A 21038-nucleotide genomic window follows, 5' to 3' on the forward strand; every position below is an offset into this window, starting at 1 on the left:
GGGTGATCCATTTGTGTATTGTACATCGTGATTAGGAAGGTAAAGAAATTTTCTGGTTAAAACCCAGATAAATTCTTGCAAAAACCAAAGAAATTATTTGGAAATTCAAAGAAAATCTGTAGACTATAATCTAAAGAAATCAGAGAAAATTATGTACTAAATGAAGTACTTTTCTTTGGCTGGTGATGATAAGGTATTGGAATTCAAGATTGTGAAGAATTTTGAGAAAGAGGTGATTTTTTTGGGAATGAATTCTCTAGGAAGAAATTCCCAGAATTTCTCTAGAGAATGGGAAGTCCAGAGAAAATTTCTCTGAAGAGAATTTTTCTGGGAAGTTCAGAAAAATTCTCTAGATCAAATTTTTTCTGGATCGATATTGAGGGACCTTAGACATTATGAAAATATTGAGTGTCCTTTATGTTATAAAATCTTAACACTAAGGACCTTAAAAAAAAAATCTCCTTAATATTGTGCATATTTTAGTTCAAAACAGTTTAAATTTTAATAAAATAAAATTAAAAATTTTAATTAATTAATTTTTGTGTAAGTTAGTTGGTCTTTTGACCTAATTGATTAAGTTGAACCATTTTCAATTTGAATGATTCGTTGGTATAATTTTGATTTTAGCGTTTTATCGAAATATATTGGTTAGATTTGTTTGATTCAAAATAAATTGATCTAATTAAAGATTGAAAGGCTGAGATTGCTTGATTAGAAATTAACTTCTCGCCCAAGCAATTATTAACTTTTATTTTACAATCTCACATATGAAAAAGAAAAGAAATGTGAGTTGTTTCACTTATATGTGTAAATTAACAATCAGTGTAGAACATTACTTCAAAAATACCTAATAGTTTTTTCTTTAATATTTTTATCTGTAGTTGATTTTGTTTAAAAATATCAATTCAAAAAATATTTACATAAACAAATGTCTATTTAATTTTGTTTGAATTGATTTTTGTTTAAAAAATATTATAAAAATATCTACAGTTATAAAAAAATATTACATTTAATCTATCTTTTCAAAATTATTAAAAATGCATAAATATTTATATTTTATTATGAAAAAAAATTACTAATGATTATCAAAATATATTGGTTAGATTTGTTTGATTCAAAATAAACTTAAGATTAACCTAATTAAAAATTAAACGGTTAAGATTGCTTGATTTGAAATAAACTTCCCGCTCAAACAATTGTTAGCTTTTATTTTACATAATTAAACATCGGAAAAAGAAGGAAAAAGTGAGTTATTTCATTTATATAAAGTAAATCCTATGCTCATATTTAATATTATAACATTGTGCATGTTTCAGCTGAAGACAGTTTAAATTTTAAAATAAAATAAAATTTAAAAATTTTAATTAATTAATTTGTGTAAGTTGGTTGGCTTTTTGACCGATTTTAGCGTTTTATCAATATATATTGTTTTATTTCTAAAATGTATGTTTAAATTTTATAACAAACTTTAATATAGAATAAACAAAAACCAAAAAAATTATAAAACGAAATGTATGTTCATTTCATCCTAAATATAATTTTTTAAATTTATTCTATATATACATATTTATCTTTACCAATTAAATTATGATATCTATTTCTTATTGTGAACTTAGAATATACAATTAATGACATAACAACTGCAATATATATTCTAATAAAATGGTTAAAATTTAATTTATTTTAAATTATTTTCTATACTTTTTAAATAAATTTTATGTTGTTATTTGATTTTTTTTTTTTTTAGTTTGTTTAGCTTGTGCGTAGCATGGGTTCATATGCTAGTCCAAATAAATAAGAATAGGGACATTTATTCATAAAACTTTCTTCACTTATTTATATTTCACTTTAGTTTGGAAATTATTTCTTTATGTTCTAATAAGTCTTATAGGTGACATAGTTACTAAAATACCTTAATAATAATATTTACATTGACATTGTAAATGTTCACACTATTAATGTGAACATTCATACGTCAATATGAACATTCACACTATCAAATATGAATGTTTATATTACCAAATTGCTAAACATTCAAAAAATATTTACAAGGGTAAAACTATCCATAAAATACCTTAAATATGAGAATTAAGATTTGGTAGATCAAAAGTCTAAATAATAGGACTTATGGATTAATTGGGGTACAAATGCTTGAAAAAATGATTATTTAATAAAGAGACTTATGTGTAAAGCCCTAAGGCCCCGTTTGTTTGGGGTTATAGAGAGGGGATTGGGTTTGGTAGTGAGGAGGAGATTGAGAATAGGGTGTTTGTTTTAAAAGATAGGGAGGGGATTAGTAATCCCTTGATATTAGTAAGGAGGAGGAAGGGGGATTGGTAAGGAGGAGGTAGAGATGGTATTAGAAAAATAGTGAGGGGATTAGAAATTTTTTTATTTTTTATATATTGGGAATTTTTTTTTTAAATATAATGTTTAACTTTTTATATTTTTTTATTTGTTTTATTATTTTATATAAAAATAATTTAACAATTCTTCACTATTAATCCCCTCACTATCAATCTCCTCACTATTAATCCCCACACTAACAATCCCCTCACTATGAATCCCCTCCATTCTATCTCTGAAACCAAACCGGGCCAGAGCATCCCTATCAGTTCCCTTATAATAGCAAAAAGCTATTATAAGGGTTAATTATTCAGAAATTCTTTCCTAACAGATCCTTTATACCATCCCTTAAATTTAGGATTGCTACAGTGGCTCCTTATTTGTAGGGTGACACTGTAGCTCCTTTTATATCTGATAAATTCTTATTTTATTTCGTTGAAGGTGTGAAGGAGAAGTCCCCTAGATGTCCCCCTAGACGTCCCCTTGGACATCCGTGCCAGATGTCTGTGAGTGCCGTGTAGCTGAAGAAGAAAAAATGCTAAAAAATGATTGAACCGGTCGTCCACCCGAATGTCCGACCGGTCAACCTCCTAGACGTTCAGCCCCTGCCTTTGCTTTTGCTGCTTTCTTCTATAATTAATTGACTTCAAAGGCAGTGCTATAAAGCCTCCATTTTTGACTTCAAAGGATGTTGTTTAATTATTTTATTATTAAAAAATATTCAAATTTAAAAATAATTAAAATGATTATTTTAATAGAATAAAAAAAGAATAGGGAGTTTGTTGGAGAATGTAGATAAAAAAAGTAATTCCTATAATAGGGAATAAATTTTTTAATAATATTTTAGAGTAAAATTTAGGTAAGCTAATAGTGATGCTCTAATAGGTAGATTTATTGTCCAATAGGTCTTATGATAATTAATGGCGATTTTCATCAAACACTATTAAAAAAAATCACTAATTATTAATTTTCAGTGACAGTTTAAAAATTTTAATCTTAATAGTTGGATTTAATTCTCATTAAGTGCTATTGAAAACAACTCCTAGTAAAATCATTACTAACAATATTTTTTTGTGACGACTTTTTACATATGTTGTTAAAAATTGACAATTAGCAATTTTTTTATCACGATTTTTATAAATTGTCGTTAAAACTTACAATTAGTGACGTTTTTCTATGACAATTTTTTAATTTTCATTGAAAGTTAAAAATTAATGACGTTTCGTTGTAACATTTTTTTTTAAATTGCCGCTAAATTTTATAATTTGTGACATTTTTTGTGATAATTTTTAAACTGTCATTGAAAATTAACAACTAGTGACATTTTTTTAATGAACAATGCTAGGGACCCCAAATGTTTTATCAATATTTTTACCAAATGTTTCATATGGGTGTGGGACCTACATGGGATCCACATGGTGTGGGTTTCAGACTCATGTGGGACATTTGGTAAAAATGTCAGTAAAACATTTGGGGCCCCTGGTATTTTTCTTTTTTAATAGTGCTTGATGACAATTGCCATTAATTATCATAGGACCTATTAGATAATAAGTCTACCTATTAGGACTTACACGTATGTCTCCCAAATTTTTTATTCAAAATTGAATGAAAATTGGTTTTGAGGATAAATTGGACAATATTAGAGGACAAATTAGAACAAAAATACTTCAAGGTCTAAGTGAAACTTAAAGGAAAAAATTGTAACTATACGAGCGCAGAATAATCTTCTCATATAATCCTGTTGATCAAGTTTGAGCTCCTCTAAACGTCGTCTCTTTACTCCTTGAAAACACAAATGTGAGCTAGCCAGCGGGTGTGTGCTGGATACCTCTCCGATGCCTAAGTCAGCAGAATAGACAAAATGCTCTGTGTATTCAAGAATCAAAGTTGTGTTACATCTACATAGGTTATGTTATGAGTTTTTATAGTTTTTGCCTGGCACAATCCTAGTAGGACTCTTATCCCTCCATGTAGAGTCCTCCTAGGAATCACACTCCTGAAAGATATTGTTTATCCTTCAACACCTCCCTCACTGCTTAAACCAAGTGAGATGGTTTTACCTCGGTTGGATGACAGTATGACTGAGCTAACACTAGCCCTTTGTCATTCTTAATCTAGCGCCTTCATATGCAACACATAGCTCGGCTCTTTGTTCACTTGTATCTCGGTTTTGTCTGTTGAGACCGAGCTAACTACAGCAAGCTTTGACCAAGCTAACAAGAGCAAGGTTCACTATAAGAAGCCCCAATACCTCAGCTCCGAATACTATGACCGAGCTAATTATCACCACTCCGACTGTGGTGACTATAACCATATTTGGACCGAGCTAACGTTAAGGTTCACTCGCTAAGCCCTTTCTACTATGGCCTATAGAACAGCCTATTACTACGCCTGGGCCTAGCTCAACCCTAATGCTCATAAAAACTCCCTCTCAATTGCCCCTTAATTTCATTTGTGTAGTATGATTGGGATTACCTTTTTACCAGCTGAGCTAAAAGTTGGCCTTCACCGAGCTAAATTGATACCGGGCTACTAATTTGTCTGGTCAAAAAACGTCTTTTCAGTCGCTGCATAACTGAATCGCTTACGATTCTTTTGGACACGTGGCAAGCCCTTATTGGTCAAATACAGTTGCCATCGGCGCCTTCGTACCTCGCAAAATTTGAACAGTCCCGCCCAAATTCACGCTTTACACAAAAAACCCCACTCTTTGAACAAAACATACCACTATTCATCTTCTCTCTCTTTTCCCTCTGAGCCGCCATTTTCCAAAACACTACATCTGCAAAGCTTGTGCTCTTGCCTGGCATCTTCATCATTTGGAACTTCATCCTCTTCTTTTAGGACTGTAAGTGACTCAAATCCTCACTTTTTTCGTTTATTTCGTGAATATGTATAGTATAGATGTACATACTCTTATGTTTTACAAAACACACTCTGTAGTGTAGACGTTCCCGAACGCCCCGGGAGGACGAGTCCCGTGCTGTTCATATTGGGTTCACTACAGTTCGGACTCTCAAATTGTCACGGTCCTAAATCTGAACCAAAGAGTCCAAATCTGGCAAATCGTTTTGGAAAACAGATTTTTAGAAAAGAAGTGCCAAACATGGACTGCTTTGCCAGATACAGAGTCGCCACCAAAATATTTTTTATGGGGGAATTTAGGAAACCCTAACTCGGTGCCAAAGGCCACGTGTCCGTCATCACCAAAGTTGCCTTGGCTCGGGAGCTTGGGTACGATTGGGGAAGGTCAGCTATGAGCACCTTCTCTCGCCCGATCTAAAGATCGGCCTCTACTAACCGTGATATCCGTTTTTGAAAACGTTATGTGTTCTTATTCCGGTTATTAGCCTAGAATTACTATGTTATGCGCACAGCAAACAAGTATAGACCAAATTGGAACAAAACATTTCATGCTTGTTTTGAAAATGGTTTGCTACTCGCAAGTAGGCTAAAAATGTAGATTTCGCCACCCTCAAGTGGGCTTTAGAAAAGATGATTTTGCCACTATCTAGTGGGCTTAAAACTCACAGTTTTAATGCGATATCCCAATTTAGTTAATTTAACCTCCATCCACAGGCATTCAAGCAGTTATATCACATAAGCAAGTAGCCTCATGGTAAGCATGCTGTCATGGCAACACTCACACGCATGCAAGGACACTAAAACATAAATGCTCACCGAGTACTCCAAGCCAAAACAGAAATTAGTTAGTAATCATATGCATGATCCTAGTTCATGTTAAGATGGCTAATGCAACACATGCAAGATGCAGCTACAATAGGCTCGGCTAATCTATGGATGACATATGATAATGCTATAACTAACACGTATTCAACTTGGAATTGAAATACAATGCAGTTAGTATGATACACCGAGCCCGGTGCATGCAAGACAAATGTATGGATGCACGCATGCATAGCATAAGGTATGCTAAATCAAATATGACCTAATACTAACCATCAAAAGCAGATAAGTAAAAGAGAAAAAGAAGTGGGGGTTGGAAGACATGCACACGCGCACCCACACTTATTACAAGTTAGCCCTCACTTGGAGAGACCGAAAGAATAATACAATTTAACTAACAAACAAGCTAATTAAATATTACAGACCACCTAATTAATTAAGAAAATTAATTAATCTAATTTAAGCAATAAACAGCCTCGGGAAGAGGGTCCAATGCGATGTCTGCTCGATTCCGCTCGGATGTCACTGCCATGCACAAGCTGCCTCTGCTTTGACTGATTTGCTTCTCTGAAGACTGCACAAGTCCCAGGGTTGCTTCTCTGAGTGCTGTGGAGCACCACCGGCCGTGAGGAATAGTCACCGGCCATGGGGAATGGTCATCGACCATAAATCAATCCATCGGCCACTTATGGATGGCCGGTCGGCACTTAAGATGGCCGGCCGGCCAAATCTTCCTGCAAAAACTGGTTTGACAGCAGTAGAGGACAGAACTTGGCATGGCAATGCATTTCAAGCAATGTATGCACCAACCACACTCCTTATCATATTTATGACTCAAAGGAGGATGGGCCTCGATTCTCGGGCCACCAATCACGCATTTCTATGCATGATGGCCAAAGAATCAAGTGTGCATGTTGATATGGAATGCAATGCACATAATCAAGCAAATTGAACTCAACCTCTATCACAAGCAATTCAAGAGGCGAAGCATGCATGCCAATGCAATGCAATCCTAAGCATGTCGACTAGTATGTAACATGGACAATGCTAAGAAGCATACAAGGCATACAATGGTCATGCAAGACATAGGGCATGAGACAATGCAACTAACAAGTATGCAAGGCACAATGTGGGCGTTCGAGCATGCAAGCAAGCATGTGACTTCATTCAATCATGCAACTCCAATCATGCAACAACACATAAATATGCAACAACATACAAGGTGGGCATACAACAACATGCAAAGGGGTGGGCTTAAACTAACATGGGTAGCTTGCAAGCTTGCCAAAATCAGTGGCCAATACTATGGAAGTGAGGTCCAACACACACACACGCATGCATGCAAATATGGTCCAACACTTAAGCATATGAAGACAACTTGTAAGCACAAAAACATGGACTAATGACATGCAACATAAGCTCTGAAAATCATGTTAAAATGGTGCCAAACCAAGCCAACAAGACAAGCATAAGCATGCAATTAGAGGTCCAAAACTCAAGGCAAGCTAAGGAGGTATTGAACTACCCTTAGCAAAACCAAACATGGCATGAATTAAATGACCAAAAACAGAGTTTTAGCATATTAAAACAAAGCCTAAAGACCACTTAGATGGCATCTAAATGACTTAAATTCAAGGGCATGCACAATGACCAAACATGGAGCATAAGGCACAACCTCATAAGGCATCAAAGGCAAGCATGCAAGCATGTCATGAGGACTGAAATGATGCTATAAGTGGTGTCAAACCACTGAAATAAATCAAACAATGCATGCTCAACACTTCACACATTTAAAGCCTACAAGCTAAACAATGTAAAGGGGCTATGCAATGCATGCCATGGTCGACCAAAACAACTAAAGGCAGGCCTTAAGCATGGAAAAACAAGTACAAAAGCTTCACAAAGCAGGGCCTAAAACATGCTTGAACAAGGGTCAAAGCCTAGATGCATGTTAAGGCTAAATGATGGCATTACAAGACATGTATGCAAAGCATGCAAGGTGTGTCCAAACCAACTCAACACAATGCTATTTCATGGCAAAATAAGCATAAATATCAGTCAAGGCATGGTCAACATACACTTAAACTAGATGCTCCCTCAAGAGGCAAAAATAGCCCTTTTCAAGGACAACAAGGAGAGGGGGTGACCCTCTCCTTCCTAGGACCTCAAGGCACCATCCTCACCTCTAAAATCCCTCAAGACTTCAGTGGTGAGGAGGCCCAAACACAATGGTCCCGGAGCTCAACCAAAATGGCACAAAACAAAGGCCAAACAAGCCTTAAGAGGGGTCAAACAATCCCAAAGCTTAAAACACCCTTAAAAAACTATTTAGGGCAGATAAAAACAAGACTTTTCTATGTTATATGCAAAGTCTAAAACAGCAAGCAAGGTAGGCAAAAATCTAGTGCAAGATTGGGGAATCTAAAGTAAGAATATTACCCTTGAAGAACCCTTGAGGAACAGCAAGATCAGCCACCTTCCTATAATCAAAACCAGTCCAAAAACTCAAGAACAAACCCTCTAAGCCTCTCAAGGTCGAAGTGTGGTATAATGGTGTGTGTTTTAGTGCAAAACTAAGGTCAAAACACACTTTTAGGCCACAAAACACACACAAAAGAGGAGAGAGAGGGAAATATATAGAGAGAGAGATGTATATCAGAATATATGTATAAGCTCTGGTTTTTTTCGTTCAACCCCCAATAATAGAGGAGGGGGGCTCTATATATAGACAAAACAAAGGTTTGAAGCTTCTCAAAGAAGCTAAACAAAAAAAGGGGGCAAAGGGGGCAAGGCTTCTTGAGGAAGCTAGGACAGATGGCAAGCTTCTTGAGGAAGCTTTGACAAAGGGTCAAGCTTCCTCAAGAAGCTTTGACCAAAAGGGTGCAAAAAGGGCAAAACAACCACATGTATGCCCCGGGGCAGGTTTGGTGCATTCCAGCTGGCACAGTTGGCATGCACCATGCCTGAAAAAAGTAAAAAGGTGCTACCGGCCAGAAAAGGAGGTCACCGGCCAAACAGATGGCCGGCCAGCCAAACAGATGGCCGGCCAGCCAAACAGATGGCCGGCCGGCCATACTGAGTGCCGACCGGCCAATGGTATAATTCACCAATGGCCGGTAGCCTCAAAACATGGTCGGTGGCCTCAAACCATGGCCGGTAGGTGTCAGGGGTAGCTAACAAGCTACTTTCTACCCTCAGAAGCAAAAACACAAGTGTTTGGTGCAAAATCAATCACAGAACAGTCGAGTTGAGAGATCCTGAGGCAAGACGCGTAGCCGAGACCTCTGGGAACTCAAAACGAAACACAAACATGAGTAATCACCGAGTGTTCGAGCGGTGACGTCCAAGTCTTGAGGACGGTCAAAAATGGGGTGTCTACATGTAGTTTTGCTGAAATGGATTAGAACAGTTAGTACCTAAAACCAGACCCCCAAACCATAGGCTCGTGCTTAAGAACACACCGTCTGGATTCAGAAAACATGAAGTTGAATCTAGAATTGTGCTGTAACCGAGCTAAAAACCTGTTAAGACAACTCTAGGCTTAAACACAACCGAACTAAAGAACTCCACCCAATAACCGAGCTAAAATTTTTACACTTCGCCTTAAGTTATAGCCAGACTAAGAACCTTTCATTTTATTTAGCTGAGCTAAAGTTCTTCACTCCAACCGAACTAAGAACGGATAGTATCCCACGTAACTGAGCTAGGCTTACATTTATTTTTGCCTTTATACTTAGCACGGTCCAACGATCTGGGCTTAACACTTTTCATCTCCACTTTGCAGACTCTGACTAGGTTGGCCAGGCACTCCCTTGAACGCTCAACCGAGATACTCAACGTCATCTCCGCACCGAGCTAATACTCCGAGCTAATTTATACATAACTGAAGTCCACATGGGAAAATATTGATTCTTAGTAAACTCACCCGGGGCCATAGCTGAGTTCCAAAAGGATTACCAAATTCCAGATGACGTCCATCTTTCCCTAGTCGAACTAGATACCACACCCTGGGGAAAACAAGGTTTTGTTCCATTTACCGTGCTATCCATTGTTGAAGTCGGCCTCTGATTCCCAGTTCAACCACTCCTATGCGAATTCCTTAGGCAAACTAGAATATGCCCAACCCAACTTAGCACCAATTCATATAGAATAATAAACGGCATCGCTGAGCTAAATCACCGGCTTGGCCTCAACCTCGATTTAGCCGAGCTTTTTCACCAATATTCACTTAGCCAGAATGAAGATGGTTGGGTATACCATTTAAGAATAAGAAGACGCCGAGAGAAAATAATAAAAAATACACCGGACAAAGATGTAAATGACGATGACTTTTTCTGGGTCTCGGGCTACTTCGAAGACTAGGAAGCCCAGATACGGGGCGACCGAATTAACTGGAATAAGGGAGTAGTCGATATGAATACATCGGCTTAGCTTTGTGCGCTCTTTACTCTGTTTATAAGTTTTGCGCCGTACTAATCGTTGCCTTTTTCCTTTATGCAGACTTGAACTATCTAAAGTCACAGTACCAATACCCCAATATAGACACACTCTGCGCCGCGCTCTGATACCGTGATAGAGGTTGGGCTGAGCTACTCAATTTTGAACCGACATACAGATATAGCAGTAGGAGGAAGACCAGGGTAACAGACTTCCACCTGGAACTTTCCCCAGAACCTAATCCATCTTTTCCCCAAATCAACATTGTTCCTTTAACTGAAGAACAAGAAATGGCAAAGCGCCACACTGTCCGAGCTTTGATCACCGAAACAGCTACTCAGGCCGAGGTACCACAAGCCGGCCAAACAAATGAGGCAGTGGTGGCCCTTTCAATAGTCCGTGCCTCGTCATCTCGGTCGAGCAAGCGTGCTCGAACATCTGCAACCGAGCTACAACAACTTATTGGTGAAGATGGTATCGTGCTTCCTCAATCCACCTGACCGAGCCCAGAACCAGTGTGTTCTGACTAGGCTAGCCCTTCAAAATGGGTACCAAGAGATCGCATACAAGAACCGAGCTATTACCAACACTGACTCAGTGGTCGCAGAGAAAGACCATTCGCTGGCTTTTAACCTCGCCAAGAGCGTATGCCTGCCAGCCGATATGGAGCACCACGACCATTTCACCGAGATGAAGGCCATTCGCTTGGCAACAAAATCGATGGTGCTGGTAAGTTCTCTCTTTGCTTGTCTTTCTAATTTGTACATCTGTTTGCGCGGTTTTAACTATAATTGTTATCTCTCATTTTGCAGGCCATGCAGAAGAATCATGTCGCTCACAAGCGTGTGTTGGAACTACGTAAAACCACACGGCAGGCCGTGGTAAAGACCAATGCTAAGTCGGCCAAGCTAGAAGAGTCCAAGCAGAAAATGGCCGAGCTACATACCGAAATAGCCCGACTCACCGGACTAGTCAACTCGGCCGAAGCAGATAAGCAGAAGGCTTCGGCCGAGTTGAAAGATAAATATCTGCGCGAGCTGGCCAAGCTCGAGAAAAAGAAGGATGCAGAGATCGCCGGGCTGAAGAAGAGTGTGGAAAATGCTGAAGACCGGGTTATAAGGAATGGGAAGCCACCTACATCCTGCAGTGTAAAGCTTCCAATGATATATTTTTCAAATGTGGGTGGAAGGCAACTGTGGCGAAGCTCGGTCATGGCCAGGAGACCGAGGTTTTTCAGAACCCTTCTCCTCACTTTATCCCGAGCTACATGGCGGAGTACGCCAATGCTATTCAGCAAAAATTTCTTCAGGTTGAGGAAGAAGAAGAGGCATCCCCAGAGCCCAACAACACCCCGGCTGCTACCAATGATCCTGGTGTTCAAGTTGCTCAGTCAGCTCGGGTGGAGCCCCCGGTGCCCAGTATAGTTGGAGATGCGACCAACCTTCCTATTGAGACCAGGCTTCGGAGTGATGAAACTCGAGTTGACCTTGATGCAGACCTTGATGATCTTTTTGCTTGATTTTGTACTTTTTTCTTCTTTTGATATTAATAAAGTTTGTAACCGGGTTATAGCCCATCCTTTTGTAATGCACTTTGGAATGAAATCTTCAATTTGAAATGAAGTCTTCAATTTCTTCGTCTTTTTGTTCGGTTATGCTCTGTCTTGTAATTTGTTTTCTTTTTGTTGCCGAGATAACCATCTTCGTAAGAGTTTTGACAACTGTTTGCTGTGTTGGTTATACCTGCTTATTTTCTCCAGCCAACCACTCTTCCAGCTAGATCCTTACCTCGGCTGAAGAGTACCCAAAGTTGGTTATTTCAGCCAACCACTCTTCAGCCTAGATCCTTATCTTAGCCGAAGAGTACCCAAAGTTGGTTATTCCAGCCAACCACTCTTCAGCCAAGATCCTTATCTCGGCTGAAGAGTACCCAAAGTTGGTTATTCCTGCCAACCTCTCTTCAGCCTAGATCCTTATCCTAGTTGAAGAGTACTCAAGGTTGGTTATTCCAGCCAACCACTCTTCAGCCTAGATCCTCATCTCGGCTGAAGAGTACCCAAAGTTGGTTATTCCTGCCAACCTCTCTTCAGCCTAGATCCTTATCTCGACTGAAGAGAAATAAATGTTGGTTATTCCTGCCAACCTCTTCAGCCTATATCCTTGTCTCGGCTGAAGAGAAATAAATAGCCTAGATCCTTATCTTGGCTGAAAAGAGCTCAAAGTTGGTTATTCCTGCCAACCTAAAACCAAGTGTTTGGTTATTCCTGCCAAATTTTTTCAGCCTAGATCCTGATCTAGGTTGAAGAAAGCTCAAAGTTGGTTATTCCTGCCAACCTAAAGCGAAGTGTTAGTTATTCTGGCCAACCTCTTCAGCCTAGATCCTTATCTCGGCTAAAGAGAGCTCAAAGTTGGTTATTCCTATCAACTTAGAGCCAAGTGTTTGGTTATTCCTGCCAAACTTCTTCAGCCTAGATCCTGATCTCGGCTGAAGAGAGCTCAAAGTTGGTTATTTCTGCCAACTTAGAACGAAGTGTTGGTTATTCCGGCCAACTATGCTTTCATTGCCCCTAGCTCACTAACTTTTACAGTAGAAAAAAATTATGTTGAAAAGGGATCTACTTGTTTTATTGAAAAAAGAAAAATTACAAGTACTTTAATGAAAAGCTAAAAGTAAAATAGTTTGAGATTGACAGTGTTCTATGGCCTGGGAATGGCCTTGCTGTCTCCACCTTCTAAGTGATATGCCAATTTTCCTGCTAAGCCAACCACTTTGTATGGTCCTTTCCAATTAGGCCCTAACTTGCCATCTCCAGGTACCAGAGTGTTTCCCATTACTTTGCGCAGCACCCAATCTCCGATCTTGAATTGCCTTGGATGTACTGTCTTGTTATATTTTCTAGATAACTCTTGCTGGTATGAGGCGAAGTGAACCAGTGCTCTTTCTCTTCTTTTTTTTGCAAGGTCGAGTTCCAAGGCTATGGCTTCTCTATTCAAATCTGGGTCAAAATTTTCACTTTTAATAGTGGGGAGGCCTACTTCCAGTGGGATTACTACTTCCATACCATAGGCCAAGAAAAAAGGTGTTTCTCCAGTTGACCGCCAAGGTGTGGTACAGTAAGCCCATAAAACATGAGGAAGCTCCTTAGCCCACTTGCCTTTTACTTTTTCCAGCCTTTTCTTCAATCCATCTAAGACGACTTTGTTTGATGCTTCCGCCTGGCCATTTGCTTGGGGGTACGCTGGTGTAGAATTGTAGAATTCTATCTTGTACTCTTCACAAAAGCCTCTAAAAATTTTGCCATCGAACTAAGTGCCGTTGTCAGATATTAGAGCCTTGGGTATACCGAATTGAGTGATGATATTCTGCTCGACGAACTTCTTCACATCTTTCTCCTTTATTGATGCGAGTGCTTTTGCTTCCACCCACTTTGTGAAGTAGTCTGTTGTTGCAAGAAAGAACTTTCTATTGCCGGATGCTGTTGGAAGTGGTCCCACTATGTCCAATCCCCACATTGCAAAGGACCATGGGCTAGTTAATGGTAGAAGCTCTCTGACTAGTTGATGTATTTGGTGTGCGAACTTTTGGCATTTCTCGCACCTCTTGACATACTTTTCTGAATCTGCTTGCATGTATGGCCACCAATATCCTTGTGAAATTGCTCTATAGGCCAATGATCTTCCCCCTTGGTGGCTTCCTCATACGCCTTTGTGTATCTCAAACAAGAATGCCTCGACCTTGCTGGGATGAACACATTTTAGGTTAGGTCCTGTGAAAGATTTTTTGTACAAGGCCAGTAATGGAGAGAGCCAAAATCGCTGTGACTTTACTCTGATCTTGTTAGCCTCTTTCTTCTCTTCAGGTAAGACGCCGTCTTTTAAGAATACTATAATGGGATCCATCCATGAAGGGCCTAGTTCAGCACAACATACCTCAGCTACTTCGGGTTCTTCAATGCTTGGTCTTGGTAGGAAGTCGATCAGTAATGGATGTGGGATGGATGTATCTACCATCGAAACAATGCCTGCTAGTTTGTCTGCTCTACTGTTTTCTTCTCGGCTGATCTGCTCTATCCGCACTACGTCGAATTTCATGATTTCTTTTCTGACTAACTCTTGGTACTTAGCCATCCTCTCATCTTTTACCTCGTAGTCGCCTGAAATCTGGTTTACTACCAGCTGGGAGTCACTGTAAACCATTAGTTCGGTGGCCTTCATGAAGAGTGTTGATTTTAGGCCTGCTAAAAGCACTTCATACTCCGCTTCATTGTTTAATGCTGGGAAGCCAAGGTTGACTGCTTGTTCCACTATTAGGTCATCTGGTGAGATGAGGACTATGCCAAGTCATGCACCATGCCTGTTGGATGCTCCATCCACAAAGAGGTTCCACATCTCTCTAATGAATAGTTTCCAGCAAGTGGATGGGTCGGATGATGTCTTGGGGTCATGCGTGTTACTGATGTTTTCTTCCAAGTCCATGCCTGCTGTTGGGGTTTGCTCTTCACTATCTGACTACCCCAAGTTTTTACTTGTTGAGGAGTCCTCACTGGGAATGGCATGGTTTATTCCTTCATTCTGATCCTCAAGCCTGTGTGGCTTGCAATGTGGCTGGGTGTCTTGTATTAGGGGTTGCGCATTTCCTGCGGCACTTTCCGTCCCCATTTTGGTTGTACCAGTCAAGTCAATTGGGCAGATGTGATGACTTGCTAGTGTGAACTCTGCCACAAAGTCTGCCAAAGCTTGGGCTTTTATTGCAATTCTGGGTTGAAACTTGATATCAAACTGTCCCAATTCCACTGCCCACTTCAAGATTCGCCTAGAAAAGTCCACTCTCTCAAATAAGGCTTTTAAGGGTAAAGCTATCAGGATGATTATGGTGTGGGCGTGGAAGTAATGGGATAACTTCCTTCAGGCCATCATCAAAGCTAAGGCCAGCTTTTCCAATGGTAGGTACCTGGTCTCTACCCTTAGCAAGGTCTTACTAACATAAAAGATAGGCAGGTGTTGGATTTCTTCCGCTCTGACCAACACTGCGCTGATTGCATGCTGTGATACTGCCGAGTACAAAAATAGTTCCTCTCCAGGTACTGGGGTTATGTCACAACCCAAACCCGCCCCTATAGGTTTAGCACCATAACCGGCCAGTAATCCGTGGATTACCAAAGGCCTCTGAATAGATTATCAAGTAATAAGGGGCTGCGGAAGCAATAAAACAAAATAGACAAGGTCCAATGAGCTGTGATAACGTACATGGGATAGAACATTTTAAAACTTATTTATATAGACTTAAACATGCCAGTCAAGGACACTAATATTTACAAAATAATTACATCCCAAGACCTGTCCTTACAACACATACAGAGACTAGCATGAATACAAAACATCCATGGCATTAAACTTCGATCGGAACCTCCTCAGAGGCATAACAGTTGGCTGACAAAAACGGTACAGAAGGCCGTCAGCTCTGGCCCTGGTCAAGTGCTGGCTCACCTACATACATAATATAAACTGTGAGCGAAAGCCTAGTGAATAATAACAGAGTAAAGGGGTTATATGAATGATGTCCAGCACAAGTTAGAATCCATCATTTAAATTAGAACATAATCAGACTTCAAAACAAAAATAGATTCATATACATTTTCATATTCAGATTTTGCATAAGATCATACGTGGTACACCCATTAGCTATCAGATTAGATTGGTCCAGAGACCCACATATATAGTTGGTACCAACGACTACAAAGGTCCATATCTTGCGTTCAAGTAGCCATGGTATTGTTACCCCAAGGCAAGGGCCACGTGCAGATTGGCTACAGTATTGTTACCCCCGGGTGAGGGCCACATGCAGATTGGCCGCGGTATTGTTACCCCCGGGCGAGGGCCACGTGAACTAAGGGTGCCACAAATACTTTTTAGAAAATTGGGCATTCATTCATCATTCACAAGATAGCATTTCAGAAAACAAATTATACCATACCAGTCAGAAAATACATAGGTTAAACATAACTTTACAGAGTTATTACTCACAGTGGGCCTTGAGATAGACAGACGGAGTAAACTTGGTCAAACGGTACGTGGCACGTGACCTACATAACACATAACAGATGCACACTTGAAACACACGTTCTAATTGTACAAAACTTATTTCGTTGGCTCTTAGTGTGTTTCTAATCTCTTATCCTCGTTATGGGGTCTAAAACATGGCCTAGGAATGCCTAGGATGGAACGAAGATGCAAAGATGCCTTGGAAAACATTTTTCAAAACTTGCTGAAAACAGGGGTCTTGCTCGAGCGTGGCTTTCTTCGCTCGAGCGAGCTTGCCAAAACAAAGGGGTCGCTTGAGGGTAGACTCCTTCGCTCGAGCGGTCTGTAAAATGAAAAAGTACTGGTTGTTGAAATTTTACGCTCGATACCCGCTCGATGCTCCCTCAAGCGTGAGACACAGCTCTTTGCTCGAGCGTAGATCTCGTCGCTTGAGCGTGCGTCTGCGTGCACTAAAAACCCGAGAGCTTGAAATTTACGCTCGAGCCACCATTCCTTCGCTCGAGCGTAGCTCTGAACAAACGATGGTCACTCAAGCGTGGAATCCTTCGCTCGAGCCAGGAAGCCAAATTCTGGAATTTCCAGATTTGCCTCCCAAGCTCAAACCAAGTATTTAACACCTCAAAACTCGACCTCTTGGGCCCATTTTCTGCAAAACACTTGTAAACTCATAGTATAAGATGTTTCAAAGATCAATTTGTAAAATCAAAGCCCAAGGGTGAGTCAATTGAACACAATTTCAAATAAAATCTCAAGAACAAAACTAGAGCTTACATGCAAGTGTTCATTTTAAATCCAATGCTCTAAAACATGACCAAATGTAAGTTTGAACTCAAAATCATGATGAACTCATGGACTATAACTAGAATATGGTCTTGCATGCAAGAATTTCCATGAAAACACTTCAAAATGCTAAGACATGAACATGCATGCATGATACAAGCTTCAATTCAACATTTTCAACCAATTCTTGACTTCAACTACCAATTTCACCAAGAACCTAGCAAGAACAACCCCCATTCATAAATAAAAGGATGAATTCACTACCTTTAGGTCTTCAATTTCAAGTGTGGGAGCTTAAACATGCAATCCTCCTTCAATTCTCCTATGTTCCAAGCCCAATCTCTAGATGGATTCAAGTTTCTCTCACTCTCTCTCTATCCCACGGTTTGGACAAGAAAAATGGCTAAGGAGAGTTTAATGAAGTTGGTCTCAAATAAGTCACTAAGTGGCATTTGTGTAATAACTCAAACAAGTATACATTAACATGATTTAATCTAATTTAATTGCTCCGAATTGAATTTTAATTAAACTTACCATAAAATTCTATAAATCCTAACTAGCACATAAATCAAGTCAATTTCTGATTCAGACGCCGATAAGGCTTTCAATTCGCAATTTAAAGTCAAAGACATAAACAGATCATTTTATGGCAAACAGATAGAAACACATAAATAATGCAATACACATGCAAATAAATCCCAAATCCTTCCTAAATTACTGTTAAGCATAATTAATCATGAATTAGCATTAATCGGAGGTCGGGGTTATTACAGGTTACTAGCAATGGAGGATAAGTCATGTAGTCTTTCAGGCTCTCTAGGGCGCGATCGCATTCTTCATCCCACTCAAATTTGGCCTTCAATGCTTGGAAGAATGGTCGACATCTGTTTGATGATCGACTTATGAACCGGTTGAGCGTGGCTGCCAGGCCAGTGAGATGTTGTACCTTTTTGACTGTGTTAGGCCTCTTAAGTTCTTAGATTGCTTTGATCTGAGATGGGTCTGCTTCTATGCCTCGGTTGGTCACCAGGAAGCCTAGGAATTTGCCTGATCCTACGCCGAACGCACACTTAGATGCATTTAGACGAACCTTGTTCTTCTTTAGTATTTGGAACATTTCGTCTAGGTCCCTGAGATGGTCATTCTCATCCTTGCTTTTGACCACCATGTCGTCTATGTAAGCTTCCATTGTTCTTCCTACCAATGGTTCAAACATCTTGGTGATCATCCGTTGGAATGTAGCCCCTGCGTTCTTTAGGCTAAAGGGCATGACCTTGTAACAGTATAGTCCTCTCGGTGTCGTAAATGATGTGACCTCCTGGTCTGGTTCATACATAGCGATCTGATGGTAACCTCTATACGTATCAAGAAAGCTAAGTCGATTGTGTCCTGCCATCAGGTCTACCAGTTGGTCTATCCGTGGTAGGGGAAAGCTGTCCTTTGGGCATGCCTTGTTGACTGTTTTGTAGTCCACGCAGACACGCCATTTTATGTTCTTCTTTGGTACTACTACGGTATTGGAGATCCACCTGGGATAGTGCACTTCTCTGATAGCTCCTACCTCCAGCAAATTTCCCACTTCTTCCGCTACTATCCTGGCATGATGGAGTGCTGATCTGTGAGTGCGTTGTATAATTGGTCTGACAGTTGGGTGGACGTTCAGTTGGTGACAGATGAAGCTTGGATCAATGCTAGGCATGTCATACAGCGTCCAGGCAAACACTTCGATGCTAGAGGTTAAGAATTCCATGACCTCTATTCTGTCAGTGCTGGACAAAGACGAGCAGAGCAAAAAGAACTTTTCTGGGTTCTTTTCATCTATCCTTACTTGTACCAAGTCTTCCACTGCCTTCTGTTCAGCTGCTTTGCCAACATCTGCAAATAGTTCATTGTTCTCAGGCTCTTCTACCATCTGTACATACCCTTTTGCAGCGCGGCTGCCATTTACAGCGACGAAGCATTGTTTTGACATAATTTGGTCTCCAAAGACCTCTTCAATTACTCCGACTTCGTTGGGGAACCGCAATACTTTATGGTAGATTGACGCTATCGATCGCATGGCGTGTAACCATGTCCTCCCCAAGATTATGTTGTAAGTGGAAGGGACTTTCAATACCCATAATTCCACCTGTTTCGTCATGGTTCCTGCCTTGACTAGGAGGATTATCTTACCCACTGGCCACTTTGACATTGAGTTGAATCCGATTAGGGGAGATGTTGCAGGTGCCAGGTCTTTGTCCTCCAGTTTCAGTTGTTTGAAGGTTTTGTAATACATTATCTTACATAAGCTTCCTTGGTTAATCAAAATCCGCTTGATGTCGAAATTCTTGACGTGTAGAGTGACAACCAACGCATGATTGTGAGGGCAGTATATCCTTGCTAAATCTTTGTCTGAAAAAGATATGACATTTGTGGCCTCTGTTCTCCCCTTTTTGATGACAGGTTGTGCACTTAATACCTCCCTTAAGTGCTTAGCCTTTTTGATTATCCCCCTGAGCTCACATACCCACTCAGGTTTGAATATCCCATGTATCATGTTGATTACGCCTTGAGGTGAAGCGTCGACCGGTATCCCGTTTGGGTTGTTGTGGTTTTGGGAGGCTGGCTGTGTCCCTCCTTCTATGTGCTGGTCCAGGTGCCCAGCTGCCACTAACTCCTCCAAATGTTGCCTCAACGACGTGCAATTTTCAGTGCGGTGCCCCTTTTGTATCATGGAAGGTGCACCGGGACCTCTTGTCATAGTCTTTTTGTGCTTCTACCAACTTAGCTGGCCATTGGACGAAAGGTTCATTGCGTATCTCACTGAGAATTCAGTAGATTGGTTTTTTGAACACCGTGGTAATGGTAGTGCAAACTCTTAACCTTCTTTTGTCTGGGACCTCTCTGTTGGACCGCCTGCCTCGCCCATCCCTGTTTGGTTGTTCTACCGTGTTGACTTTTGCTGTATTCTTTTTATCTGGTATTGCCGTTGTGTCGGATTTTGCCTTAGCACGGGCGCTATCTTCTTGCACGCGAATATGTTGGTGCACTCTCTCCATTAAGGTCTCCATCGTAAGGGGTGACGTCATAGTAATTGAGTCCCTCAATTTGTTACTGACTGGCAGGCCTCGTTTGTATTGCGCGATGGCGAGATTTGTGGAGCAATCTCCTATCTGGTTGAAAGTCTCCTAATATCGACTATTGTAGGATCCCAACGTCTCATTGTCGCCTATGTCAACGGAGAGTAGCTGATCGATCTCCACTGGTGTCTTGGTGTTTGTTCGGAACCTAGTCATGAACGCCTCTGGCAATTGTGCCCATGAGGCGATGTTGTCTTCTGGTAGCCTTTCGAACCAGGTTAAACCTAGGTCGCCAAGGCTGGATGGGAACAAGATACACATCAAGGCCTTATTCTGCCGATACACTGCCATAACCTAGCTCAAGTGGCTCAAGTGCATGTAGGGGTCCGTCTTCCCCTCATAAGTAGTAAATTTGGGTTGGTAGAAGCCTGAAGGTAGTGATGCGTTCTCTATTTCCGGAATGAACGGCAAGCTCTGTAGCCTTGCTAATACCTTATTCGTTGGTTCGTAAGCAAGACGAGGTATTGGCATCCCTACTTCGACACTCCCATGTGTCTTGGGGGCCAGTCGCTGTAGTGCTGAAACTCTGCGTGGGTCGCGAGCCCTGGTGTCCTCCTTCCATCGGGCCCTTTCGTCAAGTACTGTCCGCAAGTCAGATAATCTAGGCAACTCCGTGTGCCTAGATGTC

This window comes from Camellia sinensis, chromosome 14 (genome assembly GCF_055761805.1).
Source record: "Camellia sinensis isolate YWXY chromosome 14, ASM5576180v1, whole genome shotgun sequence".
NCBI classification, from domain to species: domain Eukaryota; kingdom Viridiplantae; phylum Streptophyta; class Magnoliopsida; order Ericales; family Theaceae; genus Camellia; species Camellia sinensis.